The sequence below is a fragment of the Bolinopsis microptera genome, chromosome 12 (assembly GCF_026151205.1).
Source record: "Bolinopsis microptera isolate Bmic1 chromosome 12, MBARI_Bmic_1.0, whole genome shotgun sequence".
Taxonomy (NCBI): domain Eukaryota; kingdom Metazoa; phylum Ctenophora; class Tentaculata; order Lobata; family Bolinopsidae; genus Bolinopsis; species Bolinopsis microptera.
The window spans coordinates 1862501-1872800 of NC_087083.1; the positions used below are offsets into that span (position 1 = coordinate 1862501).

The window sequence follows — 10300 nt, forward strand, 5'->3', positions numbered from 1 at the left end:
ACCGAAGGATCAATACAATATACCTACATGTTGGCGTTGCTTGTTGCTCGTATTAACTATAAAACATAAATTTTGAGGAATAAGGATTTGTTTATAGGTTCTGAAACCTAGTTAAATCGATTTTTTGTGCAATTTTAGGTCAGAAACAGTCATCAAAATAGATTAATTAGACGGTCAATTTCTCGGTAAATTTTGAGCTTTCGTTCAGATAAATATTTTGCTAAGAACTGCGCGAACATAAAAAACACAAATTGAATCCTCTCGCAAATAAATTATAAGGTGGCGAATATTTCCCTAAGGAAGCGAAGATTTATTTGCGTCGCGCAAATAATTATAAGGACGCGAATATTTTGCTAATAATGCGAAGATTGCATTCTCGCGTAAACAAACCAAAAAGGGGCGTGCAACGCGCGTCAAACTGTTTGGCAATTATTTTTCCAAGAATGCGCGAGTAAATCGATTTAAAATATTACGGAGTTTTAAGTTTAGAGAGAAACTGGATCATCTGCATATCCATGATTGACGAATTAGTTATTTTACTGTTTACAAACATAACTTAGGTAATTCACAAAAAGTTTTCTTCGAATTTGACAAAATAGATTTTTCAATATATTTCCCTGGTGGACTTCAGTGCGTGTTCTGAAGGTAGTTGACTTTAGTTCGGGTCAACTTACGGTCATATCACGTGATCGATGTCATGAGGGGTTATTCGGAATCAGCGTTCGAAAATACACCGATTGAAGTTGGTTTAAACAGTCGGGGGCCCTTGTAGAACAATCTCGAGGCGTCCATCTCTCAATCTTCAGGTATCCACTGATTTCACAGCAAAAATTTCTGGTCAATAACAGCATGAATCGTATAGCTCTGGGTGAATATATTCGGGGCGACGTAAAACGTGCCGTCTGCAATCCAGTTGCTACCATGCCAGCGTAGCAAGGTTCCGGGCTGTAGAGAAGGCAACGACCTGTACATTCCGATCTGTCTTCCCGCCGAAGATAACAAAGGGCTCGTCCCGTCTCGTGGAGGTGCATGTAGAAGGAATTCTTATGAGGTCTTCGCTTCAGAGTGCTGTGCAGATCCGGACGCCTTGGCTCTACTGCCTTGGGCTGTTCAGCAGCTTTCCGCTTCAGTGCATGCTCGGCTCACATCCTTGGATACGAGAACCAGCCCCTTTTGGACCTGGCTCACGTCCGTTATGTGAAAACATGCCGAGAGCTCAAACACTTCTCAAACACAAATACTTCACATCACAAATGATACGTCACTGATTGGGCCATGTGATGTGATACCTAGCTGTGGGAGGCCGGAATGAGAGGTTCCTAGTTGTCGGTCACCGCTAAGTTCTAACACTAAAGTTCGCTAGGTAGATTCGCTACTGTCCAATTGTTTAAATTTTGTTGTTTCTAGCGGAGTAAAGTCTAAGTCATAGGTACCGCACTCTAGTTCGGAAAATGATGTTTTGTTAAACAAATCGAAGCGGTTACTGTTAGGTAGGTAGTCGTACTCGTACACAGTTATAATTAACAAGTTAACATCAACTAAAGTTTAATTGGTGAATATAAACACACTTTAACTTTGAGCGTGTGTTTTAGACCTCATTATAACCGGCATTAGTGCAATAATTCGTACTGTGGTTTGATATTTAAAACGGGATGAAGTTTAGATTTTTAACTGCTAACACTATAAAGGTAATCTTTCGCACTACACTGACTACAGTATGTGTCGCACTACAATCCAGGTAGCGTACTCTATTATATTCAGTGCGACACAATATCCTATCTTATTTCCAAGTTCAGGTCAGATCCTATCCTTCTTTTGGATCATAAACTCATCAAGTGAATCGTCAGGCCGGTTCACGTTACTTATTTCGAAGTGATCTTGTGGACGCGATTCGTCGGTCACGTTATGTATTTCGATCCACTGATCATAATTCCTTCGGGTCAGTTCAATCCACGTATACAGTATGTGATCCACTGCAGAGTCGTAAGCAGCATATGATCCTAATTCCTATCACAAATGAAGTTATGTAAAATATAAGGTGGCAAAGATTTTTCTAAGAAAGCGTAGCTAGATTTAACTCTCCCGCAAATAAATTATAAGGCGGCAAATATTATGCTAAGAAAGCGTAGATTTAACTCTCCCGCAAATAAATTATAAGGTGGCGAATATTTTGCTAAGAAAGCGTAGATTTAACTCTCGCGCAAATAAATTATAAGGTGGCGAATATTTTGCTAAGAAAGCGTAGATTTAACTCTCGCGCAAATAAATTATAAGGAGGCGAATATTTTGCTAAGAATGCGAAGATTTCATTCTCGCGTAAACAAACTAAAAAGGAGCGTGCAGCGCGCGTCAGACCGTTTGGCAAATATTTTGCTAAGAATGCGCATTTTCCTAACGTAAAATTCGCCTCCTTATGAAATATTTGCATCATCACGCGCAGCCTGGCAAATACATCATAACACGGCGCATATTTTGCTAAGATGGCAAATATTTCGTTAGCGCGGCAATTATTTGCGTAACATGGCAATGTTGCAACCCGGGAGGGGGCTTATATACATATATATGTATCACGACAATCTATCGTAAAACAGGGGTTCTAGAAAACCCACTTCCCGATGCTCCTGAAACCTGAAACTTTTTTTGCAGTCGATTTGGTCAACGTCTAGACGCCCTGAAAAATTTCAGATCTCTAACTCAATTTTAACATGGTTTTTAAGGCACCTGAATATGGCGATTTTGGGTTTTTTACCGAATTTCGTATAACAGTGCTGGCGAGTATTTTATGCAAATTTCTTAAAAATGTCAACATAACTATTTTTTATTCCTGTCATCTTTGACATCAAATTAGAATGTTTTGAACTAAAAATAAATCTGCTGAACGACTTCCGATGAGTCTTAATGCCTGAAAAACTCCTGCCGGAGGCGGCGGCCTTCGGCCGGAGTGCACGCTTCGCGTGCACGAAAGAGGCTTGTAACGTGTACCAAAGGGGGTATAATAGTAAAGGGGGTTTAATAGTAAAGGGGGTATAATAGTAAAGGGGGTATAATAGTAAATGGGGTACATAGTATACCCACAATAAATACAACGGTCGTGCTTGCCAGCACTGTGATCATGCATATTACTCGTATTATCCAATGATGTGTCTAGTCAATAGCAATCACAGACTAATAAAATCCCTCTGTTCAGTACCACTAAATTGTTGTTTGTTTGTTGTTTGCTTGTTGTTTGCTTGTTGTTTGCTTGTTGTTTGCTTGTCGTTTGCTTGTTGTTTGTTTGTTGTTTGTTGTTTGTTTGCTTGTTGTTTGCTTGTTGTTTGCTTGTTATTTTCTTGTTGTTTGCTTGTTGTTTGCTTGTTATTATTATGCAAAATGCTATACTCGGTAGGACTTCGACAAACTAATGTGTTTTTTATACTTTACTTTAGAGCAGACCATTTTTTATCTACTGTTAATAAAAATAATCAACTAGCGGATTGATTGCTGTATCTGTGATAACATTATGTTTAATTTTTACAAATAAGACAGATACTTAAATTCAAATGCTAAAAGCATCAAATACAGGAAAATTGTTACAGTTTAGAAGAATAGTATAGTAATACGGAATCGTTTTAAACACATTATAAGATTGTAAGCTATGATTACAGAAATCAACTTATTGTGCCCATTGATTAAGATAACAATGAATAACTGTCCTCGTAACCTCCACCCATCAGGTATCACGTGATCACATAGCCATGTGTCTACGTGTACTGCGGTCCCGCGCTACTGCAAGTTAGAGCAAGTATCACGTGATCACGTCATCACTTAGCACCCAGTTAGCTAATAGCAGAAACCGCAAGCTTTAGCGCAATTTTCTCTAAGTGTTTCTTCTTTTGCTCCTAGGCAGTTTCCTTGCCCAAGTGTAATATGTATATTACACATGTTTTCAAAACCATTCATAGTGTCAAATTTATTAACACATGGTGTTGTTTGTTGAGCTGAAAAGTTGTAATATTAAATACGCGTTAATTAAAGATTAATCAATGATTAAATAAGTGCATCTCCCACCTGTTATAGTGGGGCTCAATGGGTTATCTGAATTTCTCATAAACTCCAGTTTCACATTAAATACATCCAGAACAATCCTATTCCCTATCAAAACGATAGACTAAATTGGGTTACATTGTAATTGGGTATTTTTTTTGAATGTTTGGTGTAAAAATACCAATGTAATGTCGATATCATGTATTAGTAATAAATCGATAGAAATTCGCAAATTAAATCAGATTAAAATAAACCACCATTTTGCTTACCATTAAATCCAGCCACGAGTAGAAATACTGCCACAATCTTCATCATCATCATCATAGCTCCTTGATATCTGTATTGCGATCGTTATATTGATTTCACGAGTATGAAAGAAAGGTGGTATCGATATGATAATTCAGATTGTGGATACAACGGTTAAGAAATTGTTAACATAATCTAAAACAGTATTGCTCTATGAAAGTATGAACTGTGGCCAGAAATGTTTGTTGATAAAACAATTAAAACACACCTTCTAACTTTTTGATCTTCAAGGCCTGGCTATGCACGAACACCATTTTGCCTCATGATTGACCCCGCCCAACCCTTCAACACTGACGTGTAATTTTTTGCATCATAACACGAATTACAATAGATACCTGTTTTGAGTTGGATATTGTGTATTGCTGGTGCAGAAAGTATAATGATCATTGTTTACTGTAGCCGTATAGTAGGGCCTGTCGTGATATCATGGATCGCTTAGGTTCAACCATGAGGATCTGGTAGTCGTCATGATTCTGCGGCCTCTATGTATCGTCATCTCGCACAACTCCTTAAGAATCTTACGTTTTTGGCATGTGAAAATTTGCAGCGAGGTGTCGTACGTCACCTCAAGATCATGTAATTACAGGGAGCTGACTGCCAGACCTTGGGTCAGAAGTGATATGACCACAATATACGTCATCAATTAATTAACGTGCAGTATATATACCTAAGAACACTTGATCGGCTCACTCTCCTTACATGCCTTTGGCAAGTACGTCTCACATCCCTTGATACGTGAACCCCCCTTTAGCAAGAGCTCCCGTCCCTTATGTGATCTACGAGTCGAGCAGTCAGATTATGTTTACTTCTTAATGTACAGCTATGATTTACAGAATTGACATGTGAACTCTACCCCAGATCTAGTCCATTTCTGTGTTAATTATATTCAATCTATGGATCACATCACTAATTATACGTCATTAATTAGTGACGTGATCTGACCCCTCTTGGGGGCCGGATCAGTTTTCTGACCCAAAGTCTCCCAGTGGCTGACCAGGCCAGAAGTCAGTTGATTGGGTCTGAGGTCACGTGATTGTGAGCCTGAGGTCACGTGACTGTGACGTATCCAGAGCTTGTTCTCCGTTTCGCGCTCATTGGACCAGGTGAGCTCCCGTGGTTGTGAATGTTAATGTAAGTACTGTACTGTAGTATATCTCTATTACCCCCTATAGAAACCCAAATTCAATTTATGACAGAAAAAAATTTACCAAAATATCGACCTTGTTATAAACTCATTTTGATGACCGAATACTTACAAAGTTTTTGTCATTGTCAAATAAAATCCATACTTTCTACAGTAAAGAGCTTTGAGCTAAATGGTGATGTGAAGAGACTAGATAAATTTAAACATAAATAATTTTTTTAATTTCCTCGAACAAAGCTTTCGACTAGCGGGTTTCTAGTCAGTTATAAATGGAGGCAGGTTTTTGTTGATGTTCTTTTTTCAGTCATTTGACACGAGATAACCTGGGCCACATTGGTAAAACCTGAAGTTTAAGGCATAAGGAACTCTGAATCCGAGTTTAATAAATTTCTCGTGCAATTTAAGGTCATGAACTGTCATTAAAATGAGTGTAGAACAATTTTGATATTTTGGATTATTTCTAGCTTTCTGTCAGAAAATAAATCTGAGCTTTTATAAGGGTACCATTTTACTAACACCACGGCATCAACTTTAACACGACTTCCCACAAAAACCGTAAAAGATATACAACTTAAAATTTTTCGACTGGTTCAAATGCTTTAATGGCCTTCAAATCAGCATGAAAAATTTAAAAATTGGCCAAGGAATACGAATTTGAGTGCCCAAAAAGTGTTGTCAAATGGACCGGAGAACCAAAAGAGTAAGTAATAAATAGCCTTGGGAGCTTATTATATATAATCACTACTGCACTCTCATGCGGCTTCTATATTAATATAGAAAGTGATACAGTGTCACATGCAACTATAAGTATAATGTTTGGATCGGTTTCTCCTAAAAGTTTCTCTTTGCAAGGAAAAGTGAGAGATGAGACAACTAGCTTAACAGACGAGCACTTTAATAAGTAAGAGACCAATGCTTATATCTTTTATCTTACACTCACATCACACGCAAATTCACATTTAGTTTCACAAGCATGGGAGCTCACCTGGTCCAACGAGCTTGGTATTTATAATCACTTATACTGCACTCTCATGCGGCTTCTATATATTAATATAGAAAGTGATACAGTGTCACATGCAACTATAAGTATAATGTTTGGATCGGTTTCTCCTAAAAGTTTCTCTTTGCAAGGAAAAGTGAGAGATGAGACAACTAACTTAACAGACGAGCCCTTTAATAAATAATAGACCAATGCTTATATATTTTATCTTACACTCACATCAAGTTCAAAAATGAATACAACCCGGACCCCATAAATCAACTTGGCTTCGCTAAAGGAGCTCAAACATATGACCACATACTCACACTCAACACCATTACGTCTAAATACAAAAAGCTCAAGGTTCCCGTCTATGCTGTTTTCGTGGACTTCCGGAAAGCTTTCGACTCTGTTTGTCGTGAAGCTCTTTTCTTAAAGTTAGCTAAACTAGGTATCACTGGCAAAACATTTAATGTTCTTAAACATATGTATAAAAATTCCACTGGCCAGATAAAGCTATCTGGATTTGTCAGCGAAAAATTTGATATCAATAAAGGAACTGAACAGGGTCATCCACTTTCCCCTGATCTTTTTAAAATATACATTAGAGATCTTTCCCCTCGACTAGAATTTGATAACTGTCCAAAACTAATGAACCAACTTATCAGTCACTTACTATGGGCAGATGATCTGATACTCTTGGCACTGGACCCCAAAACCCTCCAAAAGCAACTCGATGCTTTGAACAATTTCTGCTTGGAATGGGGGGTCGAAATTAATGCAGATAAAACTAAACTCATGAAATTTAATTCCCGCTTCGATAATTATCAGCCGGTTCCCCTCAAAATAGGTAATCACTTGTTAGAAGAAGTCGAGTCATACTGTTATCTAGGAATCGAAATACACAAATCCGGCACATTCACAAATGCCCGAACTGAGCTCAAAAAGAAAGCCATGCGTGCACTTTATGGCATGAAAAGCTCAGTAAACAAATCCAAATTATCATTCCGTTCTCTAACAACACTCTTTGACGCTCTTATTAAACCTATCGTTCTTTACGGAGCGCCTATTTACACACCTAATATGGCTATCATAAAACACATAACAAAACAAGTCGATCTCAATATGGATCCCGACACAAAAACAAAATTTCAAACTAGTATCCCCAAGAAAATTAGTCTTCTGAACAGCGAAAAAGTTCACCTTCACTTTCTTAAATGGTCACTGGGTGTAAATCGTAAAACCAGTAACGCAGGCGTCTGGGGTGAGTCAGGCCGCTACCCATTAATCTATGAATGTATTAACCTCACTCTCAAATATACCCAACGCTTGAAAAATCTCAAAGATAACTCCCTTGTATCCTTAGCTTTCAAAGAACAGATGAACATGAAATTGGACTGGTACAGAGGTTTGGAGCCTGTCCTCGCGCTAGACCCATGTTTCTCTACCAATCATGTCACAGCCTACCGCACACTCAAAAACAATCACTCCAAGTCAATTTTCGAAAGTAACCCGAGTATCGCAAAACCACCAAAAGAGGACTTTCTTATTCACAACGGTTTCAAGAAACGAATTCCTCCGCAATCAACACAACCCATCGGGAGTAAAATATTCACACCACACGTCATTACTAAAACTTTGAAAAGTAGCTTTAGAGAATATTGGGGGTCCTGTATCAACACTTCTCGGAAATTAGAATTCTATCGTGACCTAAAATCCAAATTTAACAAAGAGTATTACCTAGACAGTGTCATTAAATATGCAGACAGTGCTAATATCACAAGACTGCGGATCAGTGCACATCGACTCGAAATTGAACTTGGCCGATATAATCAAACTCCTCGCGATGAGCGAATATGCTCCTGGTGCAATATAGTCTTAGGTTCTGGTATTATTGAGAATGAAGATCACTTCCTTAACCATTGTGATCTTAACGCTGCATCGAGGCGAAAAGTCCTAGACAAGATCCAATCAATCATATCAAATTCAATCAAACCATCTGCGTCATCTTGTTCTGTTTACACTGTCATCCCTGGAGCAAACGTGCTCAAATTCATCAGCAACAATAGTGAAATCATTGAATTAATCACGAATGAAAGTCAAGTCCACCTCACGAGAGTCGTTGCTAGATTTGCCACTACGTGTTTTAACAACCGCAAGAAATTCGTCGACTCTCTGGCCAGTACATGAACACTGAAAATCACTGTACCAGCGCTTTTGTTTCTTTTCGCGCAACAACGAGTGCTAAGTGGCCTGGCTCAAGCATTACAGCATTACCAAGGCGATTGTAAACAAAATATTTTTTGTCAAAATCTTTATGTTTCACTTTAGTTTAAGTTATACTAATATAATAAATTCAAATCTTATGATATTGTTATTATCTTAACAGTTACTATTGTAGCTTAAGATTTTAAATTTGTATTCCTTGTATTCCTTGTATTCCTTGTATTCCATCACACTCACTCGACTAGGAAACCACTAAAATGCAACTTAATATTCTCGGTAATTCCTTTTCACCCTTTTGAAAAAAGGCAATAGTGAAAGGTTACGAATGGATGTTTCGGCAGAAAAACGTTAATTTTGGAGATCGCGTTAGGCGGGTCTGTATATGATTATGATGTCATTTCTTCCGTTACCATGCAACGAAAAAGTCGCGCGCGCGAGGATTGCGTGCGGAGATGTGATGTATAGATAGCTTGTATCACGTTGCGACCCCCACGGTCGTTTCACTATGGTGGGTGTCAAGTAATTTGTCGTCCTGACGATACAGGGGGAGCCGCGCACTTCGTGCGCGGCGGGTGTCATACAACGTATGACAATAGATCGCCTGTGATCTATGAATGTGTGTCGCAACTGTGTTTTAATGTATATGATGCATGTATATACATATCACCAGGGTTGTGAAAAACGTAAATGGTAAACTCTAAAAACGTTAAAAACGTGCTTTTTTCTATTTTTTTTCTATTTTTTTTCAAAAAACGAGAAAAAACGTTCGCATAATCTAATCAAGCCTTGTCATACGTTGTATGACCCGCCGCGCACGAAGTGCGCGGCTCCCCCTGTATCGTCAGGACCTAGTGAAACGACCGTGGGTGTCACAACGTGATACAAATCAAGCCGACTCACGTGAAAATTCAAAATGTAGGCGGTATGACCAATCAAACTTGCCAGTTGTGTTGACTGTTGAATACTCTTGCTTTCTAAGTTGCTGTACACGAATAATATAACTAAGAGGGGTGGGAATCAGCTGCAGTTTCATCTTTCTATCAGTAAGCAAGAAATGAGATTATGACCATGCCACCTACTAAGAGAGCAACATCAGATGTTAAATAGAGTTTCGGTTATAGTTATACTTTCTGGAAATATCAAATATGAAACATCTTAATATGCGCTAATTTATCATTTAAGTTATAGAATTAGCGTTATCTCGCACGTTTGCTTAGCTGCTACACATATTATCTGACGGTATAATATAGCAGAGTCTGGAATGTTCGCTTAACTACAATAATAAAGTGAGAAATGAGGATTGAGGATATGTGATGGATCGTTTCGATACTTTGCAGTTTTAATAGGAATGTAACTGAAGACTGCTATCTGCTTATGTGATTCATGTGGCCCAGGCCTCAGTATTCGTACTTCGCTGGTTCGTTTACTGGTAGTCGGTGACCGTCAAAATATTGTAAATTTCCGAATAAATCACAACGTTTTTTAAATAAATACGCAAAAACCTGTTAAAAAAACGTAAAAACGCTCCAATTCAAAAAAACGTAAAACACGTATTTCACAACCCTGCATATCACCGGAGACTCGCAGGCGGCACAAAATATTGCACGCGCGTGCGCATGCAA

At 38.4% G+C, this 10300-nt stretch overlaps 1 long non-coding RNA gene across 1 annotated transcript; it reads right to left on the reverse strand.

Moving 5' to 3' along the window:
• Positions 1 to 3529: 3529 nt before the first annotated feature.
• LOC134824258 (uncharacterized) lies at positions 3530 to 4363 on the reverse strand. The gene is made up of 2 exons (XR_010161373.1): positions 4293 to 4363; positions 3530 to 3977 (listed from the first exon to the last, which is right to left on the reverse strand). It is a non-coding gene; the product is annotated as an uncharacterized LOC134824258 (long non-coding RNA).
• Positions 4364 to 10300: the final 5937 nt, after the last annotated feature.